This window comes from Phoca vitulina, unplaced genomic scaffold (genome assembly GCF_004348235.1).
Source record: "Phoca vitulina isolate PV1807 unplaced genomic scaffold, GSC_HSeal_1.0 scaffold33, whole genome shotgun sequence".
Classification (NCBI taxonomy): domain Eukaryota; kingdom Metazoa; phylum Chordata; class Mammalia; order Carnivora; family Phocidae; genus Phoca; species Phoca vitulina.
In genome coordinates, this window is record NW_022589736.1 from 22,250,297 (window position 1) to 22,275,386 (window position 25,090).

General features: G+C 37.9%; 1 protein-coding gene and 1 non-coding gene across 2 annotated transcripts in view; one reads left to right on the top strand and one right to left on the bottom strand.

Annotated features, from left to right (window-relative positions):
• Positions 1–25,090, top strand: part of MLLT10 (MLLT10 histone lysine methyltransferase DOT1L cofactor) — a 223,303-nt gene that overhangs the window by 27,926 nt on the left and 170,287 nt on the right. The gene's annotated exons all lie outside the window — the stretch shown is intronic.
• Positions 4,220–4,285, bottom strand: LOC116645707. Its single transcript, XR_004302007.1, has one exon. It is a non-coding gene; the product is annotated as a small nucleolar RNA SNORD42 (small nucleolar RNA).

The following is a 25,090-nucleotide window of genomic DNA, read 5'->3' on the forward strand; positions in this document are numbered from 1 at the left end:
TATTTGACAGAGAGAGACACAGCGAGAGAGGGAACACAAGCAGGGGGGAGTGGGAGAGGGAGAAGCAGGCTTCCCGCGGAGCAGGGAGTCCGATGCAGGGCTCAATCCCAGGACCCTGGGATCATGACCTGAGCCGAAGGCAGACGCCTAATGACTGAGGCACGCAGGTGCCCCTGACACATATTTCTTAAAGTGGTTCATGGTCAGAAAAGTTTTAGAAACCCTGCTCCAGGTATATACTTAGAATTGGAGGTGTGAAGTTATCAGGAAGGCCAGTTCGTTTTCAGAAGTGGTTTACTTTCCCACCATTGAATGGTTTCTTTTTTCTACCAGTGCTTAACCAGTGCTTAGTACGCCAGTCTTTTCAACTAGTCATTTTGGTAGTTGTATGGTAGTATCTCATTGTGATTCTAATTTGCCATTTTCTGATTACTAATGATGGTAAGTTCCTTTTTGTATATTTATAGGCCATATGGCTTTTCTCACTTGTAACTTGCATATGGCTTCTCCATGTTAGTGGTTCATTTATTTTAGTGTTCTTAAAAAATTGATTTTCTTTGTAAATATGAGAACTGATGCCCCTCTTGGCCTGTTTGGGAATCAAACCTGCGACGTTGGTGATGTTAGTGCCACATTCTGACCAAAGAAGCTAACCAGCCACCTGGCTGGCCCTTTCATTTATTTTATTCTTTGAAGGAAAAGTTCTTAATTTCAATGTAGTAAAAAATTTTCAGTTTTTTCTTTCTTTTGTGGTTAGTGCTTTTTGTGACCTGTTAAAGAAATCTTCCTAACTTGAGGTCCTGAAATTATTTTCCTATATAATCTTCTGAAGGAATGTTTTCTCCCTCCTCCTTACATTTAGTCTATAATCAACTCATCTGAATTTCATTTTGTGTATAGGTAAAATGTGGGGAAATACATATATGTTAACTTTTTCTTTTTGAGATTTATTTATTTATTTGAGAGAGGGAGAGAGTGTGCGAGCCGGGCCAGGGGCAGAGGGCTAGGGAGAGAGAATCTCAAGCAGACTCCCTGCTGAGGGCTGAGCCGGACTTGAGGCTCTATCCCACCATCCTGAGATCGTGACTTGAAGTGACAGCAAGAGTCAGATGCTCAACAACTGAGCCACCCAGGCACCCCAGGAACATTCAGTTTTAACATTATTCTTCCCTCTTCCGCTGTACAGTGGTACTGTATCATTAAATCAGCAGTTTATATATGTATAGATTTGTTTCTGGACTTTCTGTTCTGTTCTTTTGATTTGTCTTACCTTTGTGCCAGCACCATAATTCAAAAATTACTCTAGCTTTGTAAGTCTGTATATGAGATATCAGATAAAATCAGTCCTTCCCTCTTGTCTTCTCTTTTGCATCTATTTTTTTTTTAATAAAGATTTTATTTATGTATTTAACAGAGAGAGACACAGCGAGAGAGGTAACACAAGCAGGGGGAGTAGGAGAGGGAGAAGCAGGCTTCCTGCTGAGCAGGGAGCCCGATGCGGGGCTTGATCCCAGGACCCCGGGATCATGACCTGAGCCGAAGGCAGACGCTTAACTGGCTGAACCACTCATGCGCTCCCAGCAACATTTGTTGAAAAGAATTGTTTTGGCTCTCTTGTTGAAAATCATTTGACTGGGGCGCCTGGGTGGCTCAGTCGGTTAAGCATCTGCCTTCGGCTCAGGTCATGGTCCCAGAGTCCTGGGATCGAGCCCTGCACTGGGCTCCCTGCTCTGCAGGGAGGGAGTTTGCTTCTCCCTCTCCTTCTGCAGCTTCCCCTGCTTGTGCTCTCTTGCTCTCTCTCTCTCTGTGTCAAATAAATAAATAAAATCTTAAAAAAGAAAAAAAATTGTTCAGCTGTGTATGTGAGGATTTATTTCTGGGCTCTCTGTTCTTTTCTTTTGCTCTGTACATCTCCTGGTTATGCTAGTACCACACCATTTTGATTACTGTAGCTTTGTAGTAAGTTTTAAAATGAAGAAGTATGAGTTCCCCAAGTTTGTTCTTTTTCAGTGTTGTTTTGGCTATTCATGGTCCCTTGAAATTACAAATGAACTTTAGGAATGCATTTTTCTATTTCTACATAAAACATTGGAATTTTTTTTTAAGATTTTATTTATTTGTGAGAGTGAGAGAGCACACAGCAGGGGGAGTGGCAGGGAGAGCAAGGAACCTGACGTGGGACTCTATCCCAGGACCCTGGGATTATGACCCGAGATGAAGGCAGCCGTTTAACTGACTGAGCCACCGAGGCGTCCCAAAATACTGGAATTTTGATAGGGATTGTATTGAATCTGTAGATTGCTCTGGATAATAAGGACATCTCAACAACATGGTCTTTCAATCCATGAACATAGATGTCTTTATGTTTGTACAGTCTTTACTTTTAGCCACATTTTGTAGTTTTCAGTGTACAAGTTCTTTGTCTCTCTGGATAAGTTTATTCCTAAAATTTTTTTTTTTTGACACTATTATAAATGCAATTATTTATTTTTTAGTACACTCCACACCCAGTGTGGAGCCCAGTGCAGGGCTTGAACTCACGACCCTGAGATCTAGACCTGTGCTGAGATCAAGAGTCAGACGCTTAACTGACTGAGCCACCCAGGCGCCCTGATAAATGCAATTGTATTGTTTTACGTTTTTAAGTAATCTCTGTACCCAACATTGGGGCTCAAACTCATGACCCCATGATCAAGAGTCACGTGCTCTTCTTACTGAGCCAGGTGCCCCTGCAATTGTTGTCTGAATTTCCCATTCAGATTGTTCATTGACAGTTATTTTTTGATTAAGCCTTTTATGTAGAGTCACATGCAGGTGTAAGAGATAACACAAAGAGATCTTGTACACCATCTACTCAGTATCCCCAGTGTTAATATCTTTAAGAACTATAGGATAGGTTATTGAAATTTATATAGTTAACAGAATAATTCCATCAGAAGGATCGCTCATGGTGCCTTTTTTTTTTTTCATAGTGCTTTTTTTTATAGCTACAGCTGCTTCATTGCTCCCTCCAGGCTTAGTTCCTGGTAAGCACTGATGTATCATCCAGTTCTGTAATTTTGTCATTCCAGGGATGCTATATAAATAGAAGCAAAGACCATGTAACTTTTTGAGATTGGGTTTTTTTCTCACTCAACATGATTCTTTGGAGATTTATCCAGTTTGTTGAATGTATCAGTAGCTCCGTTGCTTTTTATTGTTCAGTATGGTAAGTTATGGATATACCACAGCTTGTTTAATTATTCTGATGCAAGATGTTTCAGGTATTTATAGTTTGGGGCTAATATGAATAAAGCTAATATAACCATTTTTGTGTAGATTTCTATGTGAACATAGGTCTCCGTTTCTCTGGGATGAATGTCCAGTTGTACAATTGCTGAGTTGTATGGGGGCTTCATGTTTAGTTATTTAAAAGAGATTGCTAGGGTGCCTGGGTGGCTCAGTTCGTTAAGCGCCTGCCTTTGGCTCAGGTCATGATCTTGAGGTCCTGGGATCGAGCCCCTCTTTGTCCTGCTCAGCGGAGAGTCTGCTTCTCCCTCTACCTCTCTCCCTGCTTGTGCACTTTCTCTCTCTCTCAAATAAATAAAATCTTGAAAAAAAAAAAATTGCCGAAGCATTTTCCAGAGTGACTGTACCATTTACATTTCTGCTAGAAATACGAGCAAGCCAGTTTTTTGGCATCCTTACCAGCATGTGGCATTGTCACTATTCTTTTTATTTAGTAATTTTGGTAGGTGTATAGTGATATATTGTGATTTTAATTTGTATTTACCTAATAGCTGATGATGTTGACCATCTTTTCATGTGCATGTTTGCTATCTGTATATCCTCTTTAGGTCAAATGTCTTATCCTCTTTTGGTCAAATGTTTATTCATTACTTTTGCCTATTTTCCAATTATTGTGAAGATTAATTAATTAATTAATTAAAAAGCTAATCTCTATACCCAGCGTGGGGCTCAAACTCCTGAACCCATGATCAAGAGTCACATGCTCCATCAACTGAGCCAGCTAACTGCCCCTGAAAACATTTATATTTAGAATTAGCCAGCTGGACTCAGGTTAGATGATCCCAACTTTGTTGGCAACATTCAAAGCATGATAGGAGCTAGGTGAACATACACTTTCTTCTCTCCATCAGGCCGGTTGTGGAGAAGGAAGGCTTGTATTTCCTGCTGCTCACACTGCCCCCATACTCTCTCTTTTTCCCCTAGTCTTCTGGTACATCAGTGATTTCTTTGTTAATGTCATTCTTACTCAGATACTGATTTTTTTCATCATTTGTTTATTGTTTTTATTGTAGAGTTTGACAGTTCTTTATATATTCTATGTGCTCTTTGCCAAGTATGTGATTTGCTCTTATTTTATCTCAAATTGGAGCAAAGTCTTTAGTTTTGATGAAGCCCATTTTGTTGGTATTTATTTATTTATTAACATATAATGTAGTATTTGTTTCAGGGGTACAGGTCTGTGAATCATCAGTCTTACACAATTCAGAGCGCTTACCATAGCATATACCCTCCCCAATGCCCATCACTCAGCTACCCTATTCCTCCCACCCCCCTCTGATGAAGTCCATTTTATAAATTTATTCTTTTATGGATCATACTTCTGTTGTCAAATTTAATAGCCCTTTACCTAATCCTAAATCCGAAGATTTTTCTCCAGTGTTTCCTTTATTTTTTTAAGTAACTCTTTTTTTAAGATTTTATTTATTTGACAGAGAGCGAGCGAGCACAAGCAGGGAGAACAGTAGAGGGAGAGGGAGAAGCAGACTCCCTGCCCATCAGGGAGCCTGATGTGGGGCTCGGTCGCAGTACCCTGGGATCATGACCTGAGTCGAAGGCAGATGCTTAACCATCTGAGCCACCATGGTGCCCCTTTTTAAAGTAACTTCTATGACCAGTATGGGGCTTGAACTTGATCCCGAGATTAAGAGTTGCATGCTCTACTGACTTAGCTAGCCAGGTGCCACTCTTTTAAAAGTTTTATAATTTCATGCTTTACTTCTAAATCTGTGATTCATTTTGAGTTAATTTTTATATAAGGTGTGAGACTCTTTCTTTTTTTTCCTTGTCTCTTTGCCTATGCATTTCCAAATGCTCCAATGGCAACCATTTGTTGAAAAGTCCATCTTCCATCGAATTGCTCTTGCACATTTGTCCAAAATCAGCTGGGCATCTTTGTTTGAATATATTTCTGGGTTTTCTGTTCTGTTACATTGATCTTTGTGTCTGTCTCTCTGTCAGTACCAACTGTCTTAATTACTGTGTAAGATGATTCTTGAATCACATGGATGATTCTACTTTATTCTTTCACAAAATTGTTTTGGCTATCTAGTTTCTTTGTGTTTTGGTTTTTAAATATATATTTTAGAATAACTTGTCTGTACATAGCCAAAACCTTTGTTAGGATTTTGATAGGAGTACCATTAAACCCGAATATCAGTTTGTGGAGAATTGATGTCTTTACTGTGTTGAGTCTTCTCATCCATGAACATGGTATGTTTATTTAGATTGTTGATTTTTTTTGGCACTTTTATGTAGTTTTCAGCTTATAAGTCCTGTACATATTTTGTGGATTTATACTTAAATATTTAATTTTTTGGGAAGCAATTGAAAACAGTATTGTATGTTTAATTTTGGTATCCATGTTATTTATTGGTAGTATATGGGAGTAACAATTGATTTTTGTATTTATCTTGGATCCTGTAACCTTGCTGAATTCACTTGTGAATTCTAGTTTTGTTATAGATTCCTTGGGATTTTCTAGGTAGGTAATTGTGTCATCTGCAGATAGGGTTATTTTTATTTCTTCCTTTTCAATTTGTATGCCTATAATGCTTGCCTCATTGTTCTGGCTAGAAATTTCAGCATGATATGGATTTAAGACCTTTGGGGAGAGTATTCACTCCATGATGAAAACCACTAAATAGGATGTTAACTGTAGGTTTTTTGTAGATGTCTGTATGAAGTTTCTATTCCTATTTTCCTTATTTATTTATTTATTTATTTATTAAAAAAATCATGAGTGGGTGCTGAATTTTGTTAGGTGCTTTTCCTACCGTTAATACACTTTTTTTTCCTTTAGTCTGTTAATATGGTAGATTACCTTCTTTGATTCTGAATATTTAACTTAAGTGGAGTAAGCCCCACCTGATATGGCATATAACTTTTTTATATATTACGGAATTGCATTTATATTTTGTTAAGGAATTTTGTGTCTATTCAGGAGAGCTATTGTCTGTAGTTTTCTTTTTTCATACTGTGGTTTTGATATTGGGAGTAATACTAGCTTCATAGAATGAGTTGGGAAAAATGCTTCTACTTTTTCTATATTCTGGAAGAGAATGTATAGAATTGGTGTTAATTCTTTAGATGGTGGGTACAGTTCTTCATTGAAACTATCTGGACTTTCATATTTCCTTTTTGGTTGTTTTTAAGGGACAAATTAAAATTTAAAAATAGTTACAGGGCTGGGGTGCCTGGCTGTGTCAGTTGGAAGAACATACGACTCTTGATCTCAGTCGTGAGTTCAAGCCCCACGTTGGGTGTAGAGATTCCTAAAAAAAAAAAAAAAAAGTAACTTTATGGAAAAAAAAAAGAAAGTTACAGGGCTATTCATATTACCAGTTTTGTAATTGGTGAGTTGGAGTAGTTTGTGTTTTTCAAGGAAGTGATTCATCTTATCTAAGCTGTCAGAGTTATGTGTGTGAAGTTGTTCATAGTATTCCCTTCTGGTTCCTTTGATGTCTGCAGGATCTGTACTGATATCCCCTCTTTCATTTCTATTAGTGGTGATTTGTATTCTCTCCTTTTCTTTGTCAGTGTTGCTAGAGGTTTATCAATTTTATTGATCTTTTCAAAGAAGCAGCTCCTTGTTTTGTTGACTTTTCTTATTTTTTTCTATTTTAAATTTCATTGATTTCTGCTCTTATATTTATTTTTACCTGCTTTCTGCTTGCTTTGGGTTTATTTTGTTCTTTTTTTAGTTTCCTGAGGTGGGAGCTTAGATTATTGATTTGAGACTCTTCCACTTTTCTGTGCATTGTTACAAATTTCCCTCTTATCACTGGTTTATCTATGTCCTACAAATTTTATTATGTTGTATTTTCATTTTCATTGAGTTCATTACATTTTTTTCATTTTCCTAGCAGCTTCCTCTTTCATTATTGTGTTACTTTCTTCTGGCCTCTGTGGTTTCTGATGAGAAATTTGCACTCAACTTACTTTCTTCTGTAAGTAAAGTATTTTTCTCTTGCTGCTTTCAAGATATCCTTTCTTGTTTTTATATTTCAGAAGTTTGATTAGGATGTGTTTAGGGGTAGATGCCTTTGGAATTATCCCTTTTGACATTTGCTCAGCTTCTTGATTCTGTAGTTTTATGGCTCACCAAAATGGAAGTTTTTTAGTCATTATTTAGTTGAGTACTTTTTCAGTCCCACTTTATTTTTCCTCTTCTTCCTTAGACTCTCATGGCATAAATGTTAAGATTATTTGTTACAGTCCCAAAGATCTTTGAGGGTCTGTTCATTTTTTTTTTTTTCACTCTCTGTTGCTTACATTGAGTAATTTTCATTGTTACATCTTCTAGTTCATGAATTCTTTTACTCTCTTTCCTTGATGCTGCTGTTGAGGTCATGCACTGAGCTCTTTATTTTTCAGTACTTTGCAGTTCTAAAAATTTCCATTTGGTTCTTTATATTTTCATTTTTGCTGAGGCTTTCTATATTTCAGTTTTGTGTTTGTAATTGCTCATGGAATCATTTTTTATATTTATTTATTTATTTAAAGATTTTATTATTTTGACAGAGCACAAGCAGGCGGAGCAGCGGGCAGAGGGAGGGGGGAGGGAGAAGCAGCTCCCTGCTGAGCAAGGAGCCTGGTGCAGGGCTTGAACCCAGGACTCTGGGATCATGACCTGAACCAAAGGCAGATGCCCAACCAACTGAACCACCCAGGTGCCCTGGAATCATTTTTTAAAAAAGATTTTATTTTTAAGTAATCTGTATACCCAAAATGGACTTGAATTTATAGCCCTGAGAGGAAGAGTCACATACTCTACCGACTAAGCCAGCTAGGTGCCCTTTATTGAGTCATTTAAAAAAAAAAATTATTATTTTATTTTTTAAAAAATTTTATCTATTTATTTGACAGAGAGAGAGGGAGGGAGAGAATAATCAGGGGGAGCAGCAGGCAGAGGGAAGGGGAGAAGCAGACTCTGCACTGAGCAGGGAGCCTGGCTCGGGGCTGGAGCCCAGCTTGGGGCTCGATCCCAGGACCTGGGATCATGACCTGAACTGAAGGCAGATGCTTAACTGACTGAGCCACCCAGGCACCCCTATTGAGTCATTTTTATTATGGCTGCTTTAAATCTTCATCAGATAATTCTAACATTTGTCAGATGTTAAAATTACAAATATCTCAGTATTGGCTCCTATTGATTGTCTTTTTTCATTCAGTTTGAGGTCTTCTGGTTCTTGTTACGACAAATGATTTTTGATTGAAACCTGAACATTTTTGTGCTATGTTATGAGACTTTGCATCTTACATAAACCTGTTTTAGCTGGCTTTCTCTGACACGTGCCTGACAGGAGGGAGTTGTGGGTGTCATACCCTTTGCCAGGTGTGGGATGAAGTTTATGTTCCCTGTTGGGCCTTTGTTGACATTTGAAGGGAGGCTGATTGTTAATGCTGGACAGAGTTGTGAAATTATGGCTCTCTACCTGATCTCCACAATGGATGTGGCCTCACTTACCACTCTGTGTTGATGAAACCCCTAACTCCTTGCTGTACCTTCTGTTAGCACCCCAGGGGATAGAGTCGGTTCCCTTGTTTCTGCCAGATGAAGGTGGACGTCCAGGCTTCCCTTGTTGTCTCCATGGGGGGACATGGTCTTTATCAGCCAGTGAGGCTGAAAATTCTGGTTCTCTACTTGACCTGCTCTTACACTACCCCAGTGGTAGTCTTGGCATGACTCATAATCTCACAAGGGTGGATGTCTGGGTTCCCCATTTAACCATCCGGAAGTGGGTGGGATCAGTTTTTTTCTGTGATGTTAAGTTAGGTAGAGTATCTGTCTAATAAAAGTTTTCCTTCCTAGCTAATATGATCCCTTCCTGGTTGTTTGTCTAGAGAGACAGACAGGAAGCCTTTTGTTTGAGATTTTTTGGTGGGGGGGGTCTGTGCTTGTTGGTGCTTCTGGGTTGCTGACTTCTTACATTCCAAGAGTGGGATATATCAGGCAAAAAGAAAACTTAGGTAACCTCACTGCCATGTTCTTGGGTCCCATGGTTTCTAGCTAATTTGCCACCTTTTTTTTTTTTTAAGATTTTATTTATTTATTTTGACAGAGAGAGAGACAGCAAGAGAGGGAACACAAGCAGGGGGAGTGGGAGAGGGAGAAGCAGGCTTCCCGCGGAGCAGGGAGCTCGATGTGGGGCTCGATCCCAGGACCCTGGGATCATGACCTGAGCCGAAGGCAGACGCTTAACGACTGAACCACCCAGGTGCCCCGCTAATTTGCCTTCTTAACATGTTTCAGAATATATTTGTTTTGTTTATATTATCCGCGGTTTTTGTTTGTATTTTGTAAGAGGGAAAAGTACGTCTCCATCATTCAGTAAATGGAGGAAGTCTAGCTTTTGATTTCAGTGAGTTTGCTCTATTGTTTTTGATTTATATTTCATTGATTTTTGCTCTGATCTTTATTTCCTGCTTTTAGGGCAGGTGCCTTCTTAGCGCAGTGGGCAGTGCGTCAGTCTCATATTTCCTGCTTTTGTCCTTCTAATGTCTTCAGGTACAAGGTGAAGTCATTGATTTGAGTTTTCTTTATTTTTTTTAAAGATTTTATTTATTTATTTGACAAAGACACAGTGAGAGAGGGAACACAAGCAGGGGGAGTGGGAGAGGTAGAAGCAGGCTTCCTGCTGAGCAGGGAGCCCGATGCGGTGCTCAATCCCAGGACCCCGGGATCATGACCTGAGCCGAAGGTAGACGCTTAACTGACAGCCACCCAGGCGCCCGGATAAGTGTACTTTTAATGCCCTTTACTATTAATCTCCTTAATCTGTTTTACCCATCCCTCCACCCCTCTGGCAACTACCAGTTTTCTATGGGTCTGTTTTATGGGTCTGTTTCTGCTTTGTTTGTTCGTTCCTTCATTTGTTTTATTTTTTAGATTCTACACGTAAGCAAAATTGTAATGGTATTTGTCTTTCCTAGTCTTACTTATTTTAGTTAGCATTATACTCTGTGGGTTCTTTCATGTTGTCGCAAATGGAAAGAGTTCATTCTTTTTTTTTTTATGGCTGAGTAATATTTCATTACACACACACACACACCCCTTTATCCATTCATCTATCCATGGACACTTGGGTTACTTATATATCTCAGCTATGGTAAATAAATGCTGCAGTAAACATAGAGGTGCATCTCTCTCTCTCTCTCTTTTTTTGCATATATCTTTTTGAATTAGTGTTTTTGTTTTATTTGGGTAAATACTCAGAAGTGGAATTACTGAATTGTATGATACTTCTGTTCCTAATTTTTTGAGACCTTCATACTGTTTTCTACAGTGGCTGCATCAATTTGCATTCCCAACAACAGTGTATGAGGGGTGTTTTTCCCTCCACATCTTCACCAACTCTTGTTTCTTGTATTTTTTATTTTAGCCATTCTAACAGGTGTGAGGTGATAATCTCATTGTGGTTTTGATTTGCATTTCCCTGATGATGAATGATGTTCAGCATCTTTTCATGTGTTTGTCGGCCATCTGTGTGCCTCTTTTGGAGAAATGTCCATTCAGGGCTTCTGCCCGCTTTGTAATCAGATGTTTTTGGTGTTGAGTTGTGTAAGTTATTTATATATTTTGGATGTTAACCCCTTATCAGATATATCATTTGCATATATTTTCTCCCATTCAGTGGGTTGCCTTTTTGTTTAGTTGAGGTTATCCCTAGCTGTGCAAATGCGTTTTATTTTGATGTAGTCCCAAAGTTTATTTTTGCTTTTATTTTTATTTATATTTGCTTTTATTTGCCTGAGGAGACATATCTAGAAAAATGTTTCTATGGCTGATGTCAAAAATTTTAACTGCCAATGTTTTCTTCAAAGAGTTTTCTGGTGTCAGGTCTCACATTGAGGTCTTTAATCAATTTTGAGTTTATTTTTGTGTGTGACTAAGAAAGTGGTCCAGGTTTGTTCTTTTGCATGTTGCTGTCCAGTTTTCCCAGCACCCTTTGTTGAAGAGTCTGTCTTTTCCCCATTGTATATTCTTGCTTCTTTTGTTTTAGATTAATTGACCATAAAAGTGTGGGGTTATTTCTGAGCTCTCTGTTCTGTTCCACTGATCTGTGTGTCTGTTTTTGTGCCAGTACCATACTGTTTTGATTATTATAGCATTGTATATCTTGAAATCTGGGATTGTGATACCTCCAGCTTTGGTCTTCTTTCTCAAGATTGCTTTGGCCATTTGGAGTCTTGTGGTTCCGTACAAATTTTAGTTTTATTGTAGTTATGTGAAACATGTTCCTGTTTTGTTAGGGATTATAGCTTACTGTGGGTAGTATGGATATTTTAACAATATGGGTTCTTCCATTCCTTGAGCATGGAATCTTTCCATTTTTTTATGTTGTTTTCAATTTCTTTAATCAGTGTTTTATGGTTTTTAGAGTACAGTCTTTTACCTCCTTCATTAAGTTCATTCCTAGGTATTTTATTTTTGATGTAATTGTAAATGGGATTCTTTTTTACATTTTTTTCTATTTCATTATTGATGTATAGAAATGCAACAGTTCTATATATTAATTTTTTATCTTCTGTCAGTTCCTAAAATTTTTTGGCGGAGTCTTTAGAGTTTTCTATGTGGAGTATCATGTCATCTGCAAATAGTGACAGTTTTACTTCTTCCTTACCCATTTGGATGCTTTTTATTTCTCTTTTTAAAAATATTTATTGGAGAGAGTGAATGAGTGAGAAAGAGAGAGTGCACGCACGAGTGGGCAGAGGAGCAGAGGGACAGGGACAAGCAGACCCCCCTCTGAGCAGGGAGCCTGACATGGCTCCATCCTGGGACGCTGGATCATGACCTGAGCTAAAGGCAGACGCTTAACCAACTGAGCCACCTAAGCGCCCCCGAGGATGCTTTTTATTTCTTTTGTTTTGTTTTTTTTATTGTATTTACTTATTTGTGAGAGAGAGAGAGAGCACAAGCAGGGGGAGTGGCAGGCAGAGGGAGAAGCAAGTTCTCTGAGCAAGGAGCCTGATGTGGGACTCGATCTCAGGACCCTGGGATCATGACCTGAGCTGAAGGCACGTGCTTAACTGACTGAGCCACTCAGGTGCCCTTTATTTCTTTTTCTTGTCTGATGGCTGCAGCCAGGAGTTCCAATACTATGTTGAATAAAAGTGGTTACCGTGAACATTCTTGTCTCAGTCTCTGATCTTACAGGAAAAGCTCTCAGTATTTTACCATCGACTCTCATGTCAGCTGTGGGTTTGCCGTATATGGTCTTCATTGTGCTGAGATATGTTCCCTGAACAACTACTTTGTTGAGGGATTTTATCATGAATGGATATTGTATTTTGTCCAGTGCTTTCTCTGCATCTATTGAGATGATCATATCGTTTTTATCCTTTCTCCTGTTAATATATCACGTTGATTTAGTAGTGACTATTGCATCCCAGTAATAAATCCCACTTGGTCGTGGTGAATGCTTCTTTTAATGTATTGTTGGATTCAGTTTACTAATATTTTGTTGAGGATGTTTGCATTTATATTCATTAGAGATATTTACTTGTAGTTCTCTATTCTCGTAGTATCTTTATCTGGCTTTGGTATCGGTAATGCTGGCCTCATAGAATAAATTTTGAAGTTTTCCTTCCTCTTAATTTTTTTTTGTATTTTTGTAATGTTTTGAGAAGAATAGGTATTAAACTCTTTAAATGTTTGGTAAAATTCACCTGCATTAAATCCTTTATCTTTGTGAAATGATCCTCTTTTTTCTTTCTTTTTTTTTTTTTTTAATTTGAGAGAGAGAAAGAGAGAGAGAGAGCATGAGCGGGGAGAGAGGCAGAGGGAGAGGGAGAAGCAGACTCCCCACTGAGCAGGGAGCCTGACGTGGGGCTCAATTCCAGGCCTTGGGATCATGACCTGAGCTGAAGGTAGAAACTTAACTAACAGCCACCCAGGCGCCCTTATCCTCTTTTTTCTTGATAATTGATTTTTAAATCTACTTCATGTGATACTAATATAACCACTTTAACTTTCTTTTTATTCTCTATGATGTAACATGACCTTTTTTCTCTGGCTGCTTTATTAAAGACTTTTTTCTTTATCTCTGATTTTTGGCAGCTTAATCATATGTTTTAGTTTACATTTCTTTCTTTGGGTATAGTTGACACAGTTTCATTTCTTAATGTTTCTATTGCTCGTGTTTATTTAAAGGGTGCTTTGTTGTATGTGTTTATAATATCATTAAATGTGGCAAATGGTTGACATTTTTTCCGATTTCTGATTTTTTCCCCTGTATTATCTGTTCTTTAGTGGCTCCAAATACAAATATATTTGGCCTTTTGAAGTTATCTTAAAGCTAATTTAGAGTCTATTCTTTTTTTTTTTTTTTTTAAGTAAACTGTATGCTCAGCTAGGGGTTTGAACTCATGACCCTGAGATCAAAAGTCACATGCTGTATTGACTGAGCCAGCCCGGTGCCCCATACTCTGTTCGTTTTTTCAGTTATTAATTAATTAATTATTTTTCGCTGTTCGTTTTTTATTTATTTATTTTTTAAAAAGATTTTATTTATTCATTTGACAGAGATAGATACAGCGAGAGAGGGAACACAAGCAGGGGGAGTGGGAGAGGGAGAAGCAGGCCTCCTGCAGAGCGAGGAGCCCGATGCGGGGCTCGATCCCAGGACCCTGGGATCATGACCTGAGCCGAAGGCAGATGCTTAATGACTGAGCCATCCCAGGCGCCCCTCTCTGTTTGTTTTTTAAAGTAGTTTTTCTATGTGTTTCATTTTGGTTAGTAGCTATTAACTTGAGTTCTTGGCTGTAAATCTCATAGTATGTTTTTTTATCTTTGACCTTGTAATTTCATTTCTAGAAGTTTAAAGTTTTAAAAAATTTTCATATTTTTACTTAACATATTTAATGTTTTTTCCAGCTTTTGAATGTATGGAAAGTATTCACTATAATTGTTTTATAGGATTTGTGTACCAATTCTATTATCTGTCATTTCAAGATTGGTTTGACTGACTGGTTTTTGTTTCATTATTGGGTGTGATTTGTTTCTTCTCTGTATGTCTTTTAAGTTTGTATTGATTTTTAGTCATTGTAAATTTTATCTTGTTATGTCTCCATTTTAGTATGCCTAAAAATACTTTTGTACTTTGTTCTGTGATATGGTTAAGTTATTAGAAACGTTTGTCCCTTTCGGATTTCTGATGCAGTATTAATTATTAGGTGTTTTTTTTTATTCTGGCTTTTGGGAACAAGCATTATTTGCATCCTTGTGTGAGTTCTGGTGCTGTTATTTCTGAATCATCTGGTGGTTCTCTCCCTGGCCTTGAATAGTTCTCCACATGCAAGTGCTGATTCCTCACTCAACATATTTTAGGGTAAGCCTCTGTAGATCTCTTCATTTTTCTCTCTCTCTCTTCAGCTCTACTCAGTGGTCTCCCATGTGACCTGTAGCCACCTTGGCTTCCTTGGACTCCCAGCTCTATTTCTTCAATTTGGGGAGACCACATGCTCTGCCTGGGTTTCTTCTCCCTGTTCATGGCATGGAAACTCTCAAGGCAGTAAGCTGGGCAAATATATGGCCTCTTTTGTTTGTTTCTTGTGTCCCAGGGTTACTGTCTTTCATTACTTGTCCAAAATCTTTAGGGCTTTTGTTTCAAACATTTTGTTAGGTTTTTGTTATTTCATGCAGAAGGCAGAATCTGGTCCCTCTTACTTGATCTTGAATGGAAGTGGTATTATTGTGCTTTTTTATACATTTTCATACTGACTAGTGATGTTGAGCACATTTTAATTTTTTAATTTCCTTATTGACCATTTATGTGTTTTCTTTTGGGAAGAGTCTGCTCAAACCTTTAGCCCTTTTCCTTCTTTCTCTCCTTTTTTTTCTTTATTGTCTTTTTTTTTTTTTTTTAAAGATTTTTTATTTATTTATTTGACAGAGAGAGACATAGCGAGAGCAGGAACACAAGCAGGGGGAGTGGGAGAGGGAGAAGCAGGCTTCCCGCTGAGCAGGGAGCCCGATGTGGGGCTCGATCCCAGGACCCTGGGATCATGACCTGAGCCGAAGGCAGACGCTTAATGACTGAGCCACCCAGGCGCCCAGTCTTTTTTTTTTTTTAATTGCAGAAGGTCTTTATATGTCCTGGATACTAGTTCTTTGTTAGATAAATGCTTTGTAAGTAGTTTCTCCAAGGCTGTGGTTTTTTACTTACTTTCTTAACTGTGCTTTTGATGAGCAGAAATATGTAAGTCTGATGAAGTCTAATTTGTCAGTTTTTTCTTTTACTATGTATGTCCTAAGACACTTTTGCCTAACCCTGACATCATGAAGGTACTTTCCTTTGTTTTTTCTAAAACTTTGTTTTTGCTAATTTATATTTAGGTCTCTAATGTATCTCAAATTAAGTTTTGTAGGTGTTTTGTTTTTGTTTTTGTTTTTTGCGTCCGGATATCCCATTATTTCTGCACCATTTGTTGAAAAGAGTCTCCATTCCTCAGTGGCTTGCTTTGGTGAAACAGCACTTGGCTGCGTAAGTGGGCTCTATTTCAGGAATATTCATTCTGTTCCATTGATCTAATTGTCCATCCTTATATCATTACAATACTAATTTGATTATTTGTGTTTTATAGTAACTCTTGAAGTCCGATTTGCAAGTCCAGCAACCTTTTTCATCCTTTTCAAGATTGCTTTGTATACTTTAAGTTTTTAGCATTTCCATATAAATCTCAATATTAGCTTTTCCAGGGGCACTTGGGTGGCTCAATCAGTTAAGCATCTGCCTTCAGCTCAGGTCATATCTCAAGGTCTTGGGATGAAGCCCCACATCAGGCTTTCTTCTTAGCGGGGAGTCTGCTTCTCCCTCTCCCTCTGGGCTTGCACACGCTCTCTCTCTCTTGCTCTCTCTTAAATAAATAAAAAAATTAAAAAAAAATTAGCTTTTCCATCACTTCAGAAAGGTTGATGGGTGATATGATGTTGATAAGTATTGTTGATGGGTAATATGATGATGGGTGATATAATGGATGATAACCATTGCTTTCAGTCTATAGGTCAGTTTGAGGAGAATTGACATGTTAACAGGGTTGAGTCTTCCTTTTCATTAGCATGGTATATCTCCATTTCTTTAGGTCATCTTTGTTTTCTCAGCAGTATTTTGTAGTTTTCAGTCTTTGGCTTTGTGTGTCCTTTGTGTAAAAAAAATTGTTTTGTTTTGTTTTTAGATTTTTCCTGGTTTTGATGTTACTGTAAGTGGTGTTTTAAAGAATTCAATTTCCTAATTATTTTTTCTTATAATATGGCAATAGAATTGACTTATATTGACTTCTGTCTTACAACCTTACGTAACTCATTAATTCTATGAGTATTTTTGGTAGATAAATCAGATATTTGTAGGAGATGATCATGTTATAATTTTTACCTCTTTCCACTTTGCATTCTTTAATTTTCTTCCCTTATTGCATGTACCTTAGTCCTGTTCCCATTCTTTAGGGAAGGCATTCAGCTTCATACCATTAATTATGATGTCAGCTGTAGGCTTTTTGTTAATGACCTTTATCAGGCTGTTTAAAAATATAGGTTTTATTATTATCTAAGTATGGCAACAAGGCCTGTGACAGATCAGGAGAGGATTCCTGTTGTAAAGGAATCCTTTATAAAGTTGTAAATTATGAAAATAAAGGCAAGATCCTTTATTTTGGTTTCCATGGAAAGGAATAGTCAAGGAATGGTAACCAGGTTTAGGATTCTCTAGTTTGAATAATTTCAAGTGCTTTGTGGCTTAGGGGCTGCACATAGTTGTCTGGTATTTGGGGTGATTGTCACCCCTGGGGTGATTAGAGTAGGGGAATATTGTGGCCAGAGTATAAAATAGAGATGGTTGGGGCTATGGTCTCTGTATTGGTTGGTTTGCATATGAAAGCTAGCTCGAGCATTGTTAACTATCTTCAGGAATTAGATAGCCCTGAGAAGGGTTACCAAGGCCCAAAGTATCAAAAGTACAGAATGAAAGGATATGATTAATAAACAGGTTGTGTGGGGCGCCTGGGTGGCTCAGTCGTTAAGCGTCTGCCTTCGGCTCAGGTCATGGTCCCAGGGTCCTGGGATCGAGCCCCGCGTCGGGCTCCCTGCTCTGCGGGAAGCCTGCTTCTCCCTCTCCCCCTCCCCCTGCTTGTGTTCCCTCTCTTGCTGTGTCTCTCTCTGTCAAATAAATAAAATCTTTAAAAACAAAAAAAAAAAAACAGGTTGTGTAAAATCTATTCCTAGTTTTCTAACAGTTTATGGCATGAATGGATATTGAGTTTTGTCTAATGTTTTTTTCTACATCTATTGAGATAATTATGTATTTCTGCATAATATAGTGAATTTCATTGTTTTATTTTCAAATGTTATATCAATCTTGTATTCTTATTTTTTCTGAAGATTTTATTTATTTGACAGAGAGAGAGAGAGCACAGGCAGGGGAAGTGTGAGAGGGAGAAGCAGGCTCCCTGCTGAGCAGGGAGTCCGATGCTGGGTTGGATCCCAAGACCCTGGGATCATGACCTGAGTGGAAAGCAGACGCTTAACTGAGCCACCCAGGCACCCCTCAATCTTGTATTCTTGGGATAAATTTTACTTGGTTATGGTGTATTATCCTTTTTATATATTGCTGTTTTGAAATTGCTAATGTTTTATTAAATATTTTTGCGTCTATGTACCTTAGGGATGTTAGTCTATAATTTTCTTTTTTTGTATTTTCTGTTCAGGTTTTGGTATTATTGGTATTATTACCTAATATTATAAGGTGTGTTTGTTAGTATTATTCATGGTGAGCTTAGAAAATAATTTCAGAAGTGTTCTTTATATTCTGGAAGTGTTTGTGTGAAGTTGATGCTGTTTCTTCCTTGGTGTTTGAAGGAATGTACCAGTGAAAAAGTCTGAGCCTAGAGTTTTATTTTGGGGAAGGATTTTCAGAATGAATTCAATTTAAAGGGCGCTTCAGATTTTTGTTTCATCTCATCAATTTTTTTGGTAAGTTGTGTTTTTCCAGGGATTTTTCCATTTCATCTAAGTTGTTAAATTCATTAACATAAAGTTAATAGTCTTTTATTTTTTTACTATCTGTGGGTTCTGTAGTGATAATTTCTCCTTTTTTGTTCGTACTGGTAATTTATGTGTATGCTTTATATCCATTTAGCTAGAGGTTTATCAACTTTGTTGATCTTTCCAAAGGACCAGCTTTTACTTGTATCTAAGAAATCTCTGTTCACTTCTAGGTCATGTAAATTTATTCATTTTAAGACTTTTATAGTGTTAGCTCTTACATTTAAGTATATGACCCATTTTGAGTTACTTTTATGTATGATATAAATAAGGGGTCCAACTTAAGTTTTTTGCTTGTTGAGGAGAATTTTTAATATATGAGTTTTGTAAAGCTGTTTCTCTTTGTATTAATTTCTTAGCATTCCAATAGTAATTTCAGTATATTTCCTTACCTTTTTTTGTCCATTTATATAGTGTACCACTTACAGTTAATATTGTACCTCTTCTTAAATGTATCGAAATGTTGCAGTCATAGAGATTCTTTGACATAACCTTTGTCTGTTCAGTTATGCTATTGTCGTATGTATTAGATCTCTATGTTATAACCCCCAGAAAACAATATTATAATTTTTGCTTTCAATAATTACTTGTATTTTTAAGAATTTAAGAACTAAATTCTTCTATATTTTCCAGATATTTACCATTCGTGGTCCTCTTTTTTGGTTCCTAAAGATTTACATTTTCATTTAGTACCATTTTTCTTCATTATGAAGAATTTCCTTAGCCTTTGTTGTAGTCCATGCCTCTTGGTGATGAAATCTGTTTGCTGCCTTTTGTGTGAAAATACCTGTTTTCACTTTCATTTTTGAAGGACATATTAGTTGAATATAGAATTCTGGGTTGAACTACAGTTGTTTTTCTTGAAGCACTTTAAAGATTTTGTTTCACTCTCTTTTGACTTCCAGAGTTTATGATGAGAAATTAGCCATTTATCTAAAAACTGTTCCCCTTTATTTGATATGTCCTTTTCACTTGGCTCCTTGATGACATTCTCGCCTTTGTTTGCTTTTCAGCAAGCAGTTTGGGTACTTGGGGCTCACTGAGATTTTTGAATCTATAAAGTTCTCTTTCTTTTTTTTAAAGATTTTATTTATTTATTCATAAGAGACAGAGAGAGAGAGAGAGAGAGGCAGAGGGAGAAGCAGGCTCCCCACTGAGCAGGGAGCCCAATGCGGGACTCGATCCCAGGACCCTGGCATCATGACCTGAGCCGAAGGCAGACGCTTAACCATCTGAGCCACCCAGGCGCCCCTAAAGTTCTCTTTCTTAAAATACAAATTTTATCCACTATTTTTCAAAACTTACTTTTTGCCGTATTCTCATATTCCATATTCTCTTCCTCCTCACCACTTTTCCTCCTGCTTTTCCAGACCATCAATTGCACATGTTAGATTTCTTGACACTGTACAATAGGTCCCTGAAGCCTTGTTAATTTTTTTCCGCTATTTTCTCTTTTTCAGATTAAAGATGAGAGGTAATGTAGCTTCAAAGTCAGTGACTCTTTCGTTTGTCATCTTGATTTTGTTGTTAAGCCTGTCCAGTAAATGTTTCACTTCATATATTGTTTTTTTTTTTGAGAGGGAGAGGTGGGGGAGGGGCAAAGGGAGAGGGAGAGAGAATCTTAAGCATGCTCCATGCCCAGCATGCATTGGGGCTCCGTTTCAGGACCCTGAGATCAAGACCTGAGCTGAGATCAAGAGTTGGACGCTTAACCGACTGAGCCACTCAGGTGCCCCTAATTCTTTTTTATAGTGTCTTTTACTTTGCTGAGATTTCCTATTTCACTTAATATAGGTACATTTTTATTTTTCTTTTAGAACTCAGTTATAATAGTTATTTAAAGCCTAATTCCAGTGCCTCGGTCATCTTAGGGTTGGTTGACCTTCATTGATTGTCTTTTATCTTAAGCATGATTAACGTTCTTATGTTTCTTAGTAGATCATGTAACTTGGATTGTTTTTTTTTTTCTTTAAAGATTTTATTAATTTGAGAGAGTGACCATGAGGGGTAAGGGGCAGAGTGAGAGGGAGAAGCAGACTCCCTGCTGAGTTGCAAGCCTGATACAGGGAGTCTGCTTCTCTCTCTCCCTCCTGCTTCTGCTCTCTCTTTCTGTCAAATAAATAAATAAATAAATGAAAGAATAAAATCTTTAAAAAAAAAATCGGGAAACTTCTTCTGCTGGTCCCTTTCAAGTTTTGACTACAGGTGGGAAACCAGAATCTGGCTGTTAACTGTGTGTTTGTCTTTTATAAGCTTACTTAACTGTTTTGGAAGTAGAAGTTCATTTTAAGCAAAAAAAAGAAATGATGATGGTGAATGTTTTATCCTGCAGATACTTCTTTTTTTTTTTTTAAAGATTTTATTTATTTATTTGACAGAGAGAGACACAGCCAGAGAGGGAACACAAGCATGGGGAGTGGGAGAGGGAGAAGCAGGCTTCCCGCTGAGCAAGGAGCCCGATGCAGGGCTCGATTCCAGGATGCTGGGATCATGACCTGAGCCGAAGGCAGCCCGCTTAACGACTGAGCCACCCAGGCACCCCCTGCAGATACTTCTTTATGCCACAATTACATCTGTTATATAAGGAAGATCAAACTTAAAACCTTATCCTTTATTGATTTATTCTTATCAGCTTATAATATTTAAAAAATTTGTTATGTTTCAGTTCATTGCAGTTATTATCTTTTTTGGCCTTAAGTGATTTCCCTTTTTTTTTTTTTTTTTTTAAAGATTTTATTTATTTATTTGAGAGAGACAGAGATAGTGAGAGAGAGCATGAGTGGGAAGGAGAGGGAGAAGCAGGCTCTCCACTGAGCAGGGAGCCTGATGTGGGGCTTGATCCCAAGACCCTGGGATCATGACCTGAGCCGAAGGCAGATGCTTAACTGACTGAGCCACCCAGGTGCCCTGGCCTTAAGTGATTTCATCTTTGGCCAGCAGGAACCTCTTTAGGTTGGCTGTTAAGTCCTTTTGACATGAATAAAGTAGTCTTTTTATAGCTTCCTTGCTGTTTGATAGAATGTTATCTCGAGCTTGCTTGACCTAGACCAGGAATCATCTACATCTTTCAGGGGTCCTGGCAACTTTGGGAAATGCTGTTTGGAGACCACAGCCTTGGCACTGGAGGTGCTCATTTCTACCCTCGTAGCCATAAGTCTTTGTAAAAGAAAAGATAGGTTATTTTAGATTTATTTTTATCTTTTTTTTTTTTTTTAAAGAAGAAATGGGGCTCCTGGTTGGCTCAGTTGGTGGACTATGTGACTCTTGATCTTGGGGTTGTGAGTTTGAGCCCCATGTTGGGTGTGGAGATTACTTAAAATCTTTTTTTTTTGTTTAAGATTTTATTTATTTATTTGAGAGAGAAAGTGAGCACAGGCGGTGGGTGGGGAGGGGCAGAGAGAGGGACAGGGAGGACAAGTAGACTCCCTGCCAAGCAGGGAGCCCCACGTGGGGCTCGATCCTAGCACCCTGGGATCAAACCCTGAGCTGAAGTCAGATGCTTAACTGACCCAGGTGCCCCAAAAAGAAAATTATTATTTTTTTTTTCCTGGTGAGAGAGAGAATCTTAAGCAGGATCCACACTCAGTGTGATACAGGGCTTGATCTCACAATCCTGAGATCATGACCTGAACTGATATCAAGTGTTGGATGTTTAACCAACTGAGCCACCCAGGCACCCTAAAAATAAAATCTTAAAAAAAAGAGGGGTGCCTGGGTGGCTCAGTCAGTTAAAGCATCTACCTTTGGCTCAGGTCATGATACCGGGTCCTGGGATCGAGTCCTGGCTCCTTGCTCAATGGGGAGTTTGCCCTCCCTTTGCACCTCCCTCTGCTTGTGCATGTGCATGCTCTCTTTCAAATAAAAAATCTTTTTTTTAAAAAAAAAAAGATAGTAAATATTTTATCGTACAGATACTACTTTATGCCGCAATTACATCTTTTTTTATAATATGAGGAAGATCAAACTTAAAACCTTATCCTTTATCATTTTATTTTTTCTTACCATCATATAGTATTGTTTTCAATTATTTCCTTGTTGTATCTTGTAATATTATGGTAATCACAGTCTAGGTAAACCAATATAGTAGAATAGATTGTTACATAGCCACAGCCTCCCAAGGGTCAGTATTTTGAGTGAACTTGATTTAGTGAAGTCTTAGTGGGTTTTATCTTTTGGCAAAAGAATCTAATATAAAGTAGAAAAAATATTTGGAAATTCATGTCTCCATTCTAAAGATGGAAAATAGTTGCATCATTTCTTTTTTTTTTTTTAAAGATTTATTTATTTATTTGAGAGAGTGAGAATGAGAGAGAGAAAGAGTACATGAGAGGGGGGAGGGTTAGAGGGAGAAGCAGGCTCCTCGCCAAGCAGGGAGCCCGATGCGGGACTCGATCCAGGGACTCCAGGATCATGACCTGAGCCGAAGGCAGTTGCTTAACCAACTGAGCCACCCAGGCGCCCCGCATCATTTCTTATTATGCTATATGATGTAGCAAAGAAAGAGCCACCTTGTATAACTTGCACATGTTTGGGCAATTTCAATTAAAGGTTTTTTTTTTTCCTTGGTAAAATGTGAAATCTTCAATGTGTGCTTGCTTGTTTGTTTGATTTCCTTATAATCTGTGTTCCTTTTACAGGATTTACTTGTACTTTATTTTTTATTATTTTTTTCCTCTGCCCTAGCCACCTACTTGTGCCTTTTAAAGACTACTCACTAAAATAATAATGAATCTGTGGGATTGTAATAGTAACATGTTTGACTGCATCCTGCCCTATAAAACTTTTCAGTTTGACAAAACAGAGGATCATGGGGGGAGGGAGGGAAAAATAAAACAAGATGAAATCAGAGAGGGAGACAACAAACCATAAGAGACTCTTAATCATAGGAAGCAAACTGAGGGTTGCTGGAGGGGAGAGGGGGATAGGGTGATGGGATAACTGGATGATGGACATTAAGGAGGGCAAGGGATGTAGTGAGCACTGGGTATTACATAAGACTGATGAATCACTGAACTCTACCTCTGAAACTAATAATACACTATATGCTAATTGAATTTAAGTAAAAAAAAAATAAAAACTTTTCAGTTTGAATTAGTTTACTGTAGGATCTGGAGTCTCTGTGGTTCAGGGTCCCTCATACCAGATCCTTCCTTAGTTAGGGTATAGTCTTCTAACTATAACATAACCTTCTTTCCTTTTCCTGTACTTTTTTTCTCTGAAGTCTCCTATATATCTATTTTTGTTTTTAGTAGGAAGACACAGCACGTAGTAATGTATCTCTATAAAAATTTAAATTATAAAAGAAACAAAATATTTTGGAATAAAGAAATAAATTCACTCATAATCTTACCATCTTCACCATAGTCCTGTTAAGCATGTTTTGTGTATTTTAGAGTTTATTTCTATGTGAATATACCATTATTTCTCTCATTGTTATACAGTTAGACTTTTTATACAATTTTTTTTTAAAGATTTTATTTATTTGATAGACCACGAGCAGAGGGGATGGGCAGAGGGAGAGGGAGAAGCAGACTTCCCACTGACTAGGGAGCCTGATCCTGGAATCAGGACCTGAGCTGAAGGCAGACGCTTAACTGACTGAGCCGCCCAGGCACCCCAACTTTTTTATACAATTTTTAAAGATTTTATTTTTATTTATTTTTGTGAGTGAGAAAGAGAGAGAGCATTCATGAGTAGAGAGAGGGGCAGAGAGAGAGAGGGAGAGAATCTCAAGCAGACTCAGTGCTAAGCATGGAGCCCAACACAGGGCTTGATCTCACAACCATGAGATCATGACCTGAGCCAAAACCAAGAGTCGATTGCTTAACTGACTGAGCCACCCAGGCACCCCTATACAATTTTTATAGCTATAAACAGCCATATATGTTTGTATACATATATTTTCATGTCTTGAAATTAAAGTATATAAATGATGTAAAAATGACACATAGTATTTAATAAGTGCTATTTCTATCATATTATTTTCTTTGGCTCTCCAGAAATGAAGTAATTGAATTAGTATTTTTCTTGAATCATGTTGCTAAATTGCTCTCCAAAAGAATTGGATTATAGTGCCATCAACAGTATATGAAAATTAATGTTCACTGCACTTAGAATGTTAGGAATTATCTTTCTTTCTTTTTTTTTTTTTTTAAGGATTTTACCTATTTATTTGAGAGAGGGAGAGCACAAGCTGGGGAGAGAGGCAGAGGGAGAAGCAGACTCCCCGCTGAGCAGGGAGCCCGATGCGGGACTTGATCCCAGGACTCTGGGATCATGACTTGAGCCGAGGCAGCCGCTTAACTGACTGAGCCACCCAGGCGCCCCCTAAACAATCATTCTTACACCCAGTCATCGCAAGGAGTAATTATCTCTGGTTCTGTGTAGTCTTTAAGTTAGATTTAGTTATTCTTCTAAAAGCAACTCTTTCTTTCCCACAAGCTAAATCACTCAACTCATAGTGTTTCTTTCTGTAAGAGAAGTTGCTGTATCTCTTAGAACCAAATTATTGCCTGCATTTTGCAAGTGTGCTTGTGTTTTTGCTTCTTCTGTCCATTCATCATATATTTTTTGAGTTACCATATCTGGAGATGGATAGATGCTAGGGCTACAGCCATGAAATGGAGCTTATACTTTAGCAGAGGAGATAAACATAATTGCATAGTTAATTGTGATTGCAATATATGACAAGAAGGAAGTGTAGGTAATTTGTAATATGGTACCTAAGCTAATGGAGGGAATCAGGGAAATCTTCTTTGAGGA